At 47.8% G+C, this 10,677-nt stretch overlaps 1 long non-coding RNA gene across 1 annotated transcript; it reads right to left on the bottom strand.

Annotated features, from left to right (window-relative positions):
- Positions 1-2,601: 2,601 nt before the first annotated feature.
- LOC128325933 (uncharacterized) lies at positions 2,602-8,373 on the bottom strand. Its single transcript, XR_008307748.1, has 3 exons — positions 8,245-8,373; positions 5,643-5,729; positions 2,602-3,017 (listed from the first exon to the last, which is right to left on the bottom strand). It is a non-coding gene; the product is annotated as an uncharacterized LOC128325933 (long non-coding RNA).
- Positions 8,374-10,677: the final 2,304 nt, after the last annotated feature.

Genomic DNA, 10,677 nt, shown 5'->3' with positions numbered 1-10,677 from the left:
ACCATTGAGGTGTCCCTGTGTGTCACTCACTACAACTGTACCAAATTTGGTTCAAATTGGTTAGACAGCCCTCAAGTTAGTGCACTTGCGCCTCAAAAGTTCACACATCCTCCATTTTGGATAGGGGTGGATGACATCATCACAAACTACGCCATTGGGGCAACCCTATGTGTCCATACAGCTGTAGCAAATTTGATTCAAATCGGTTAGACAGTCCACAGGTTAGTGTACTTGCACCTCAAAAGTTTACGTGTCTGCCATCTTGAATTGGGTTGGATGATATCGTCACAATCTGCACCACTGAGGGGTCCTTATGTGTCCCTACAGCTGTAGCAAATTTGGTTCAAATCGTTAAACAGTTCACAAGTTAGCCCACTTGCACCTCCAAAGTTTACACACCATCATCTTGAATCGGTGTCGATGACATCATCACGAACTATGCCATTGAGGTGTTCCTGTGTGTCACTCACTGCAACTGTACCCAATTTGGTTCAAATGGGTTAGGCAGTCCACAAATTAGCCCACTTGCGCCTCAGATGTTCATGCGGCTACCATTTTCAATTGGAGTGGATCACACACCATGCCATATGGGCATCCTTATGTGTCCCTACAGCTGTAGCAAATTTGGTTCAAATTGGCTAGGTGGTTCACAAGTTAGCCCACTTGTGCCTCAAAAGTTTAGGCATCCGCCATCTTGGATTGGGGTGGGTGACATCATTACAAACTATGCTGCTGAGGTGTCCCTATGAGTCCCTACAACTGTACCCAATTTGTTTCATATTGGTTAATGGCAGGGGTGTGGGACACAAAGTTAATGGCAGGGGTGTGGGACACAAATATGGACAGACACACAGACACACATACAGAATGCCGGGTGATCTCATAAGCCTACTGGAAAGTAGGCTAAACAGGGGGGGAAATACAAAATACAAAACAAAACGATTTAAAAGACATTTTTCTAAAATCAGTTAAAATCACATCAAAATTTTAAAGGCTTTTGTGAACAAAAAAGTCTCCACCTGGCATCTAAAAGAACAAAGCGATGAACAAAGCCTCACTGGCCATCTCCCTAGTAGCCACCTGCCTCACCTCGTTTGGCAGGGGCACCCAGAGAAGGGTCTCTGAAGAAGATCTTAAGGACCAGGTTGGGACACATGGGGCAAGGCGATCCCTCAGGTAACCCGGTCCCAAGCCATTTAGGGTTTTAAAGGTTTAAACCAGCTCTTTGAATTGGGCCCAGAAATGTACTGGGAGCCAGTGCAGCTGACGAAGCACTGGTGTAATGTGCTCAAAACGTCTAGTCCCAGTTAGTAATCCTGCAGCCCTATTTTGTACCAGCTGCAGTTTCCAGAACGTTTACAAAGACAGCCCCACATACAACAGATTGCAGTAATCTAAGCAAGAAGCTACCAGAGCCAGGGGCGTAACGATGGGGGGGCAGGGGGGCACGTGCCCTGGGCGCCACCTCATTTGGTCACGTGGGGGGGAGCACCAAAAAGTGCCCCGCCGATCCCCTGCCTTTGCCAAAAAAAAAATTTGTGTGTGATTTTGTGTGTGTGTGTGTGTGCAGCAGTCCGCAAGGAGCAGTCCCCCTCCCCCCTCCCCCGGTCCTGGCGCGGGCCCCCCCCATTGCTCATCTCCATTCTCCGCTGGCACTGGGCAGGGGCGTCGGCGTGCACCCTGCGCGCCAGCCAGCGAGCGGGGCTTGCTGCGCCTCCGGGGGGCCGGCCTTGCGCGCCGCCTGGCTGCTTCCTGCAGGAGGAAGGGAAGGAAGGAGGAGGGGGAAAGGCAGGACGCGCCGCTCGCCTCGCTGCCCCAGCCCTGGGAAGAGGCGGCACGATCTGATTATTGCAGACAGCTCACACGGCTTGAGCGAGCACAGAGGCCTTCCTGCTCCGGAAGAGAAGAAAGAGAGGAAGGAGCAGGCTTGCAATTGCAGCGAAGCCCGATTAAAACAGTTTTTCTTCCCAAACCTGCTTTCCCGCCGCAAACTACAACTCCCAGGAGCCCTTGCAAGTCCGGTGGTGCGGGCCAGGCTGGGGGCGGGGCTGGGTGAGGCTCCTGCATCCCTCTGCCCGAGAGTGCTGCTGTTGCACCTCAGAGTTTGGGTAAGTTGTGGCGTTTGGCTAAGGAACAGGGAGCCCGGCCGGTGCTGGGGCGACGCAGCAGTCGGCCGCGTGTCTGCCTTGGCCAGGTTTGCAGGCGCTACAGTCTCTCTTGGCACTTCTTCTTCTTCTTCCTGCCACCCGCTCACCACACACCTTTCTTGGATTCCTCCGGCACAGGGTGGGGGCTGCCCAGGAAACGCACCAGACTCCGCTTTGATCCTTGTCGTGGGTATTTTTAGGGGAAAGTGTAGGGTTACCTTGATGCACTTGCCAGTTCTTTTCCCTCGCCGCTTTCAAGCCCTCCGCCCGCCCACCCCCAACCAATTTTCTCCAAAGCTGTCAAGCAAAACCCTTTATCTCTTTGCGTACAGTATCTTGAAGTTTAATGCAGATCTGGGGAGGGAGAGGATTGGGGTGTAAATGCATCCATACATCTTGCCTGAAATGCATTTCTCTCTTCCTTTTTTTTTTTTTAAATTAAGGGGGTGTTTTTCAAAGGTGGGATTGAGTCTTTTCTTCCTCTCTCTTTCCAAGAGGAGTGGGAATCTGCTAAGGCAAGCACATATGACCAAATTAGCACCACCCCCCCAATTTCCCCATATAAGCACTGTACTCATAAGGATAGCGGTAGATTTCCTTATGGTTACAAACGGGTATTTCATGGGTGAAACTTTGGCTGTCACCAACCGCATGTTTGTGCCTTTCCAGCAGTGCTCCTGTAGTTTACAAAATCACAATTTGGATTCAGACCTTGGGTTGGTGAGGCAAGCTGCATTGTCATTAAAGAACAGGTTCTTTTGCTATCTTGATTGAGGTTTCTCTGTGTGTGCTTTTCTCTCGTCTTAGTGGTTTAATTGGTTGCAGCACCTACTTTCCTTTGCAGCTTCTGCACGGTGTGTGCATATAGATCTAAAGAGATGATTGCAAGGGAGTGACTGTGAGTGAAACTGCTATTTGTCCCTAGGGCAATGAAGGCAAAGAGCTTTCCTGCTTGCCTCCAGGGCCTCCCCAATGGCACCTTAAGCCTTGCATCTATGATAGTGTGAGGGTGATATGGCTTAATCCAACCCAGGTTGTTCTGGTTCCCTGTAGAGCAAAGGGGGCTAGAGTACGAGATTTAAAGAGTTGAAGGAGTGGGAGAAACGGAACCCTTTCCTCTCCCATACTTCCCCCACTCCCAACTTCTCTCCAGTAGTTTTTCTCTTGGAAGGGATAACCTCATGGACTCCCAGTGGGAGAAAAGTAGCTGGAGAGAAACACTTTAGGTGAGAACACGGGTTGGAAAAGTGTTCATTTGCCTGCCTATGCTGTACTCTAAAATCTCTCCCCTGCCCCAAGCACTTATAATGCGCTGGTTGCACCCCAGTTGTGCGAGACACAGGTTTGCCATCGTTGTATCTAGTGTGGCCCTCTGAAACAGATGAGCTGGGAAATTAATTCAAGCTGTGTTCAAATGAGAGCTTTCCAGAGTACAGAATGTGCACTGTACTGCTGTCATTGCCATAGGTCCATTTTTTCTGTCTCGTGACTGTGATGGTCTCTGCACAAAATGGGTTTTCAAGTTTCTGTAGTGTGTCAGCCAGTAAATTGGAAAGAAAATAGTGAAAAGCAGTAGTGTGGCTGACCTTACTGCAGTACCTTTGTACCTTTTATGTATGTGTACCTTTCTGATATAGCTATTGAATACCTATTGTATAGTTCCTGTGATGAGTACTGCATTATCTCTGCCTCCACTCCCAACCGTTCTGGAACTGGCTCTAAAATGTTTAGGTACATGTGAGTGCATATCCACATATCTGTCCATGTAGCCCTTTAAAGTGAATCAGGGCGTTTTTCACACAGCAGGCTTAACTGTGAGTTTACTGCGAGGCTTTACTGTTCATTCATAGTCTCCCCACCCCCACCCCGGAAGCAAAAAGTGGATTTTTTTTAACCTGGATATTTATATATAATATAAATATCTAGGTAATATATAATATAAGCTACACTCTTAACATGCAGTGAAAAACTCAAATCGTGTGTGAAGTGCTCCGTGATAGTGTGCAGGGACTTTGGGGTAAGTCTAGCCGGTCTGTGAATGCACATCCTCCGCTCCGGAATTGATGGGAGAACTGCACTGGCTGCCAGTGTTTCCGGGTGAAATACAAAGTGCTGGTTATTACCTATGAAGCCCTTAACGGTTTGGATCCAGGCTATTTGAGAGAGTGCCTCCTTTGTCGTAATCCCTGCCACCTGTTACAATCTTCTGGAGAGGTCCTGTTACAGTTGCCACCGGCTTGTTTGGTGGCAACCCAGGACCGGTTTTCCTTTGTGGCTGCCCCAGGGCTTGGGAATATTCTCCCTACTGAGATAAGAGCATCTCCTTCTCTGTTTGTTTTTCAGGAAGACTCTCAAGACTACTGTTTTCTCAGGCTTTTAACTAGAATTAATTTTTAATAATTTTAAAAACCTGTTTTAATCATTATTTTATTCTATTGTTTTTATTGTTATGTGTTTTAATTTCTGACTTTTAAATATTTTAAATTTTGTACACCGCCTAGAGATGTACGTCTCAAGCGGTATAAAAACATGGAAGGAAAAAAAAGCCCTGTGTGAAAAACGCCAAGGGGATATGAAGTAGCACAAGACTAAATCTCAGCAATGAGCCTTGCCTTTCAAGAACAATATGCAGTTTCCTTAAGAGTGAACTTGAATGGACCAGAAGCTGCTCCTGATTCAGGCTAATGGTCTAGTTAATTTTAGCATTTTAGTAACTTGAGTGGGAACTGGGGGACATAGCTGCAGTTACGGACTAAAGCTGGAGATGGATTATGGACGACCCCCCCCCCGAACGGAAAGTGCTTTGAAAGAGGAATTGCCATTCATGGTGTGTGTGTGTGTGCATCCCACTTCTGACTCTCATAAACAGATCTTGCAAGTTTTTCTTTCAAAAGCTTTCAGAACTTGTTAACAGCAAGACAAAAGAAATGTGTGCCCACTATGGGAAATGTGTGACCACTTTCAAATAGTTTACGTTTAAGTTGTTCTCTGTCTAGTGGCTCACATGGTGTGTCCCTCTTCCCCTCCTCTTATGTGTGTACAGTTGTTGAGTTTCTAATAGTGCTTGATTAGGTTTAATGCCACAACAGCTTTGAGGGGAAATCTCTCTCATTTCTCCAGAGAAATTTTCATCTGCATATCATTGCCTAATCATTGTGGAACAAGATGTCAGTACTTAAAAAAGGTGGGGGGGGGCGCAATTTCAGTGTTTGCCCTGGGCGCCGTTTTCCCTAGTTACGCCTCTGACCAAAGCATGAGTAACTCTGGCCAAGATATCTCTGTCCAGGTACGGTCACAGTTGCTGTATCAGCCAAAGCTGATAAAAGGCACTCCAAGCCACAGAGGCCAATTGAGCCTCTAGTGACAGTGATGGATCAATGAGCAGCCCCAAGCTGCAAACCTGGTTCTTATGGGGTAGTGCAACCCCATCTAGAACAGGCTGAACATCTTTCATCCGGGCAGAGGAAGTACCGACCAAGAGTACTTCTGTCTTACCTGGACTGAGTCTCAGCTTATGCACCCTCATCTAGTCCATTACTGCACCCAAGCACCGATTCAGGACAGTCACCACCTCACCTGTATCTGATGAAAAAGAGAGATACAGCTGAGTGTCATCTGCATATTGATGACACTTCAGCCAAATCTCGGGATGAGCTCTCCCCGCGGTTTCATGTAGACGTTAAACAGCACTGGGGAAAGAATGGAACCCTGCGGAACCCCACAGCATAAATGCCAAGGGAATGAGCACTAATCCCCTAGTAAAGGTAAGGTAAAGTGTGCCATCAAGTCAATGTTTACACCTGGTGACCAGAGAGCCCTGTGGTTCTCTTTGGCAGAATACAGGAGGGGTTTTCCATTGCCATTTCCCATGCAGTATGAGATGACACCTTTCAGCATCTTCTTGTATCACTGCTGCCTGATATAGGTGTTTCCCATATTCTGGGAAACATACCAGTGGGGATTCGAACCAGCAACCTCTGGATTGCTAATCAAGTCATTTCCCCGCTGCACCATTAGGTGGTTTCAGTAATCCCCTAGCATCACCTTTTGGGAACAAGCCTCAAGGTAGGAATGGAACCACCTCCAAAGTGAACCACTCAGCTCAGCCAGCCTAATCAAAAGGACATGATGGTCAATGATATTGAAAGCCGCTAAGAGATCAAAGAGAATTAACAGGTTTGCACTCCACTGTCTCTCTCTCTCTGCATAGGTCATCCCACAGGGTGACCAAAGAAGTTTCTTTTCCAAAGCTGGGCCTGAAGCCTGATTGAAAAGGATCTAGATAGTTTGTTTCCTCCAAGAGTGTCTGGAGCTAGTCAGCCACTAAAGCACCTTGCCCAGGAAGGGAATATTGGCCACAGGCCTATAGTTGTTTACATCTTCTGGGTCCAGACTGGGCGTCTTTAGGAAAGGTTGAATAGCAGCTTCCTTCAGTGGAGCTGAGACCACTCCTCTCAATGAGGCATTTAGAATTTGCTGGACCCAGCTAGATTTAATACACCATGAAGGGCAAAGGTCAAGCATGCACGTGGTCAGCCAAACTCGACTAAACACCTTGACTACATCCTCAGGCACCAATAATTGAAACTCTTCCAGCAAAACTAAACCAGGTTTTACTCTGGGCACCTCTCCCAATGATCCTGCATCAGCCATAGTATCCAACCTATGGCGAATGTGAGCAACTTTATCCTCAAAATGCTGTGCAAATGCATCACAGCGTGCTGCTGCGGATTCTAATACATCCTGCACAGGGTCAGATTTCAAAAGGCCCTGCACCACTCGGAAAAGGCCCGCTGGACAACACTGAGAGGATGCAATGGTGGGCGGAAAAAAGTGTTTCTTCTGTTGCATCACTGCCACAGAGTAGGCTTGATAATGAGCTGTAACCTTAGTTCAGACTCACCCAAAGTTTTCTTCCACTTACATTCTGACCGTCTCCCAGCTTGCTTCATTGCCCTCAGCTCAGGTGTGTACCAAGGTGCTGCACAGGCTCTGCTTTGTGGGAGAGGGCACTTGGGAGTGATCGTGTCCACCGCCCAAGTCATCTTTCCATTCCAGAGAGCAACTAGAGCTTCGACAGAAGCGCCTGCCATGCCAGCTGGAAAATCCCCCAGAGCACCCAGAAATCCATCAGAGTTCACCAGTCTCTGAGGGTGGGCCATTTTTATAGGTCCCCCGCCCTGGCAGAGAGGTGTAGCTGCTAAGACTCTAAGCCTCAGAAGGAAGTGATCTGACTATGACAAGGGCATAGATGTCATACCCCCCACTTCAAATCACCATCCTCTTGTCCAGTCGAAAAAAACCAGATGCAGAGTGTGCCCCAATGCATGTGTTGGCCAACAGCATATTGGGATAGCCCCATGATTATCATGGCAGCCATAACAGCTGGGCAGCAGGGTGAGCAGCACACCAATAGAATCCCCACTCTGTCCCAAGAGCCCAACAGCGGGTACAAATACTAACCAGCACTCACGTGGACAGGGGGCCTAGCGAGGAAAACAGAGCTTTTATAAATTACAGCTGCCACCCGGCTCCCCGGCCCTCCAGCCTATGCTAATCCTAATGCTGCACTAAATACCAAGGTGGATGCAGCTGGGAAAGACTAATCTCCCCCACCCAGATCACTGTAATAGAAACCAAATCAGCCCTTTCCTCCACAATTAAATAATGGAGGACAGAGATTTCATTCTTGACCAACCTGGCATTAAACAGTAGCACCAGCAGGCCAAGGGACAAGCTGGTAAGGCAGCCAGGAACCCTCCTATTACGGGAACAGCCAGAAGAAGGGATAGGGAGAAGATGTTGAACCACTCTTCCCCTCTTCTGATGTGAGACACCACACCATACCTTCCCCTACCTGTAATCACTCTAATTGAAGCACCTCCAGCTCTCCCCATGTCCACATCCTCACTCAGGCACATAATTAAAACAACTAGAAATTACTCCCAGCCAGCAGAATAGAGCCCTTGACCTTGTGGTTCCCAGAGGGGCGACCCCCTTTGGTGTCACCCCCTTGGTGGCATCCCCACCAGCGGCAAGCTCACCACCCAGGGCAGCGGGATCTTTTATACTTGGGGTTTCAACTGCGGGCACTTACCACAGACTCTACTCACTGCCTTCCAAAGCAAGATGACACAGGGCAGATAGAATACTCCCTTCCTCTCTCTTCTTCCCTCTGCTGAAACTGATGTTACAGAGCCCAGGGCAGCGTGATCTTTTATACTGCCAGCCCAGGAAATGATGCAAACACTTCTGGGTCAGCACTCTGAGCCCTCCTGAGAGTGGCAGCTCTGCCACCAACAGAGAGCTGCAACAAGGTTGCTCCCAAAGCGAGAGAGAGCCTCAGGGAGATGGGGGTCAGCTGCTGGCTGACATGCTAAATGACTGTTCTGAGGCACAGTCATTTAGCATTTCTAGAAATCTGGCCTCTCTGTCAATACCTGCATGCGAATTTGCCCAGTCTATGTGAGGATAATTGAAAACACCTATTATTACTGCTCTGTCTCTCTTTGATGCCTCTCTGATTTGCTTCTCCCTGCTCATGGAATAGGTAGCACTTCAAAGAATGCCACCCTGGGGGTCCTGGACTTGAGTGTGTTACCTAGCAGCCTAAATTTGGCTTTCCCAACTGCATTTCCCAACATCATCGGTGCTGATGTGCACCACGACACTCCCCAGCACTGCCTAACGGCCTATCTAGATGCTGCATGACATCTGCTACCTCTGCACTAGGCAGGCAAGTCACCGGGCCTGTCACAAACTCATCTCTCTGTGCTCCTAACGATCAAATCGCCCACTGCTAGGAGGACCCCACCTCGCACGGAATATCCTCTGTGCAAGAGGATATGGGTATATCACCCAAGGAAGGGGTCCCTTCTAAGGGAGCATTCCCTTCTTCCTCAGACTGATGTCCTCCTTCCCTGAGACCTTCATTTTCCATGACAGCAGAGTAGCTGTCAGCCTGGGAGTGGGATGCCTCTATTGCATCCCTGAGGGTCTCACCCACATACCTCTCTGCCTCCCTGAGCTTCTTTAGGTCAGCCACCTTGGCTTTGAGGGGATGAACTTGTTTTCTGAGAGCCAGGAGATCTTTGCCCCAAGTGCACACTGACAACTTCTGCCCCTCAGGCAGATAGTCCTACATGCAACACTACATGCAATATACTGGGAAGCACCCCCTCCCCTGCTCGGATTTAAACTTCATAACTAGTTGAATTGGCTATTTAGAATATATAGAGCTTGTTTACTTGGAAGCTAGGTCTTACCTGCAGTTGTCAACTAATTAAAGGTTTCAAGCTCTGTCCTACAAGAAAATTACAAAAGTGGGGTAGTACTCACCTTCTCCTAGTGTTTGGTGTCTTCTTTGTGTGATGATGCAAAGGAGGAGAGCTGGTCAAGCATGAATTGTCCCATTTGCTAAGAAGGGTCTGCCCTGGTTGCATTTGACTGTAAGATGATATTCCCCTTAGGGAATGGGAAGAGCACCTGCATGCTTGCATGCAGAAGGTTCCAAGTTCCCACCCTGGCATCTCCAAGAGAGGGCTGGGAGAGACTCCTGCCTGCAACCTTGGAGAAGCCACTGCTAGTCTGTGTAGACAATACTGAGCTAGATGGACTGTCTCAGTATATGGCAGTGTCCTATGTTCCTAAATGTGCATGGTGATGTCAATGGCCTCTATGCATGTGTGGAGGTCACTCCAATGGCCTGAACTGGGCCCCCGCTGGCCTGCACTGATGGGAGAAGTGCCCGTGGGGCCTAGGGGAGCCGTGCCACTGCCACATGGAGCAGTTCTGTGCACACCCCTAATGCCAGGCCTCCCAGTTTGTTGGGTCACGTCTCCTACACATTGTAAACCATGTCTCCCAGGTAGCTTGGCCAAGCCATATATAGGCATGTTTTCATTAGAGAAATTTATTTTATTTTATTTTTAAAGAGATTTAATATACTGCCCAATCCACAGACTCTTGTTTGTACAGACTGTACAAACAAGAACAGCATCCAAGATTTATGCGGGTGGGGGGCGGAATAAATAAACCAATGATGATGATGATGATGATGATGATAATAATAATAATAATAATAATAATAATAAGTATTATTATTATTATTCTATGGCAATTTCTTCAAGTTGCCATACCTGGCAATGGCTTAAGAATGGCAACTTGAAGAAAGAAACAGAGGGTTTAATACTGGCTTCACAAGAACATGCACTAAGAACAAATGCAATAAGAGCAAAAGTAGAAAAATCCACAACAAACAGCAAGTGCCACCTTTGTAAAGAAGCAGATGAAACAGTGGACCACCTGATCAGCTGTTGTAAGAAGATCGCACAGACTGACTACAAACAAAGGCATGACAATGTAGCAGGGATGATACACTGGAACATCTGCAAAAAATACAAGCTACCTGTAGCCAAACATTGGTGGGACCATAAAATTGAAAAAGTTGTAGAAAATGAAGATGTAAAAATAATATGGGACTTCCGACTACAAACAGACAAACATCCGCCACACAATACACCAGATATAA

The sequence above is a fragment of the Hemicordylus capensis genome, chromosome 5, assembly GCF_027244095.1.
Source record: "Hemicordylus capensis ecotype Gifberg chromosome 5, rHemCap1.1.pri, whole genome shotgun sequence".
NCBI lineage: Eukaryota > Metazoa > Chordata > Lepidosauria > Squamata > Cordylidae > Hemicordylus > Hemicordylus capensis.
This window is presented reverse-complemented; position numbering and strand designations above follow the sequence as displayed.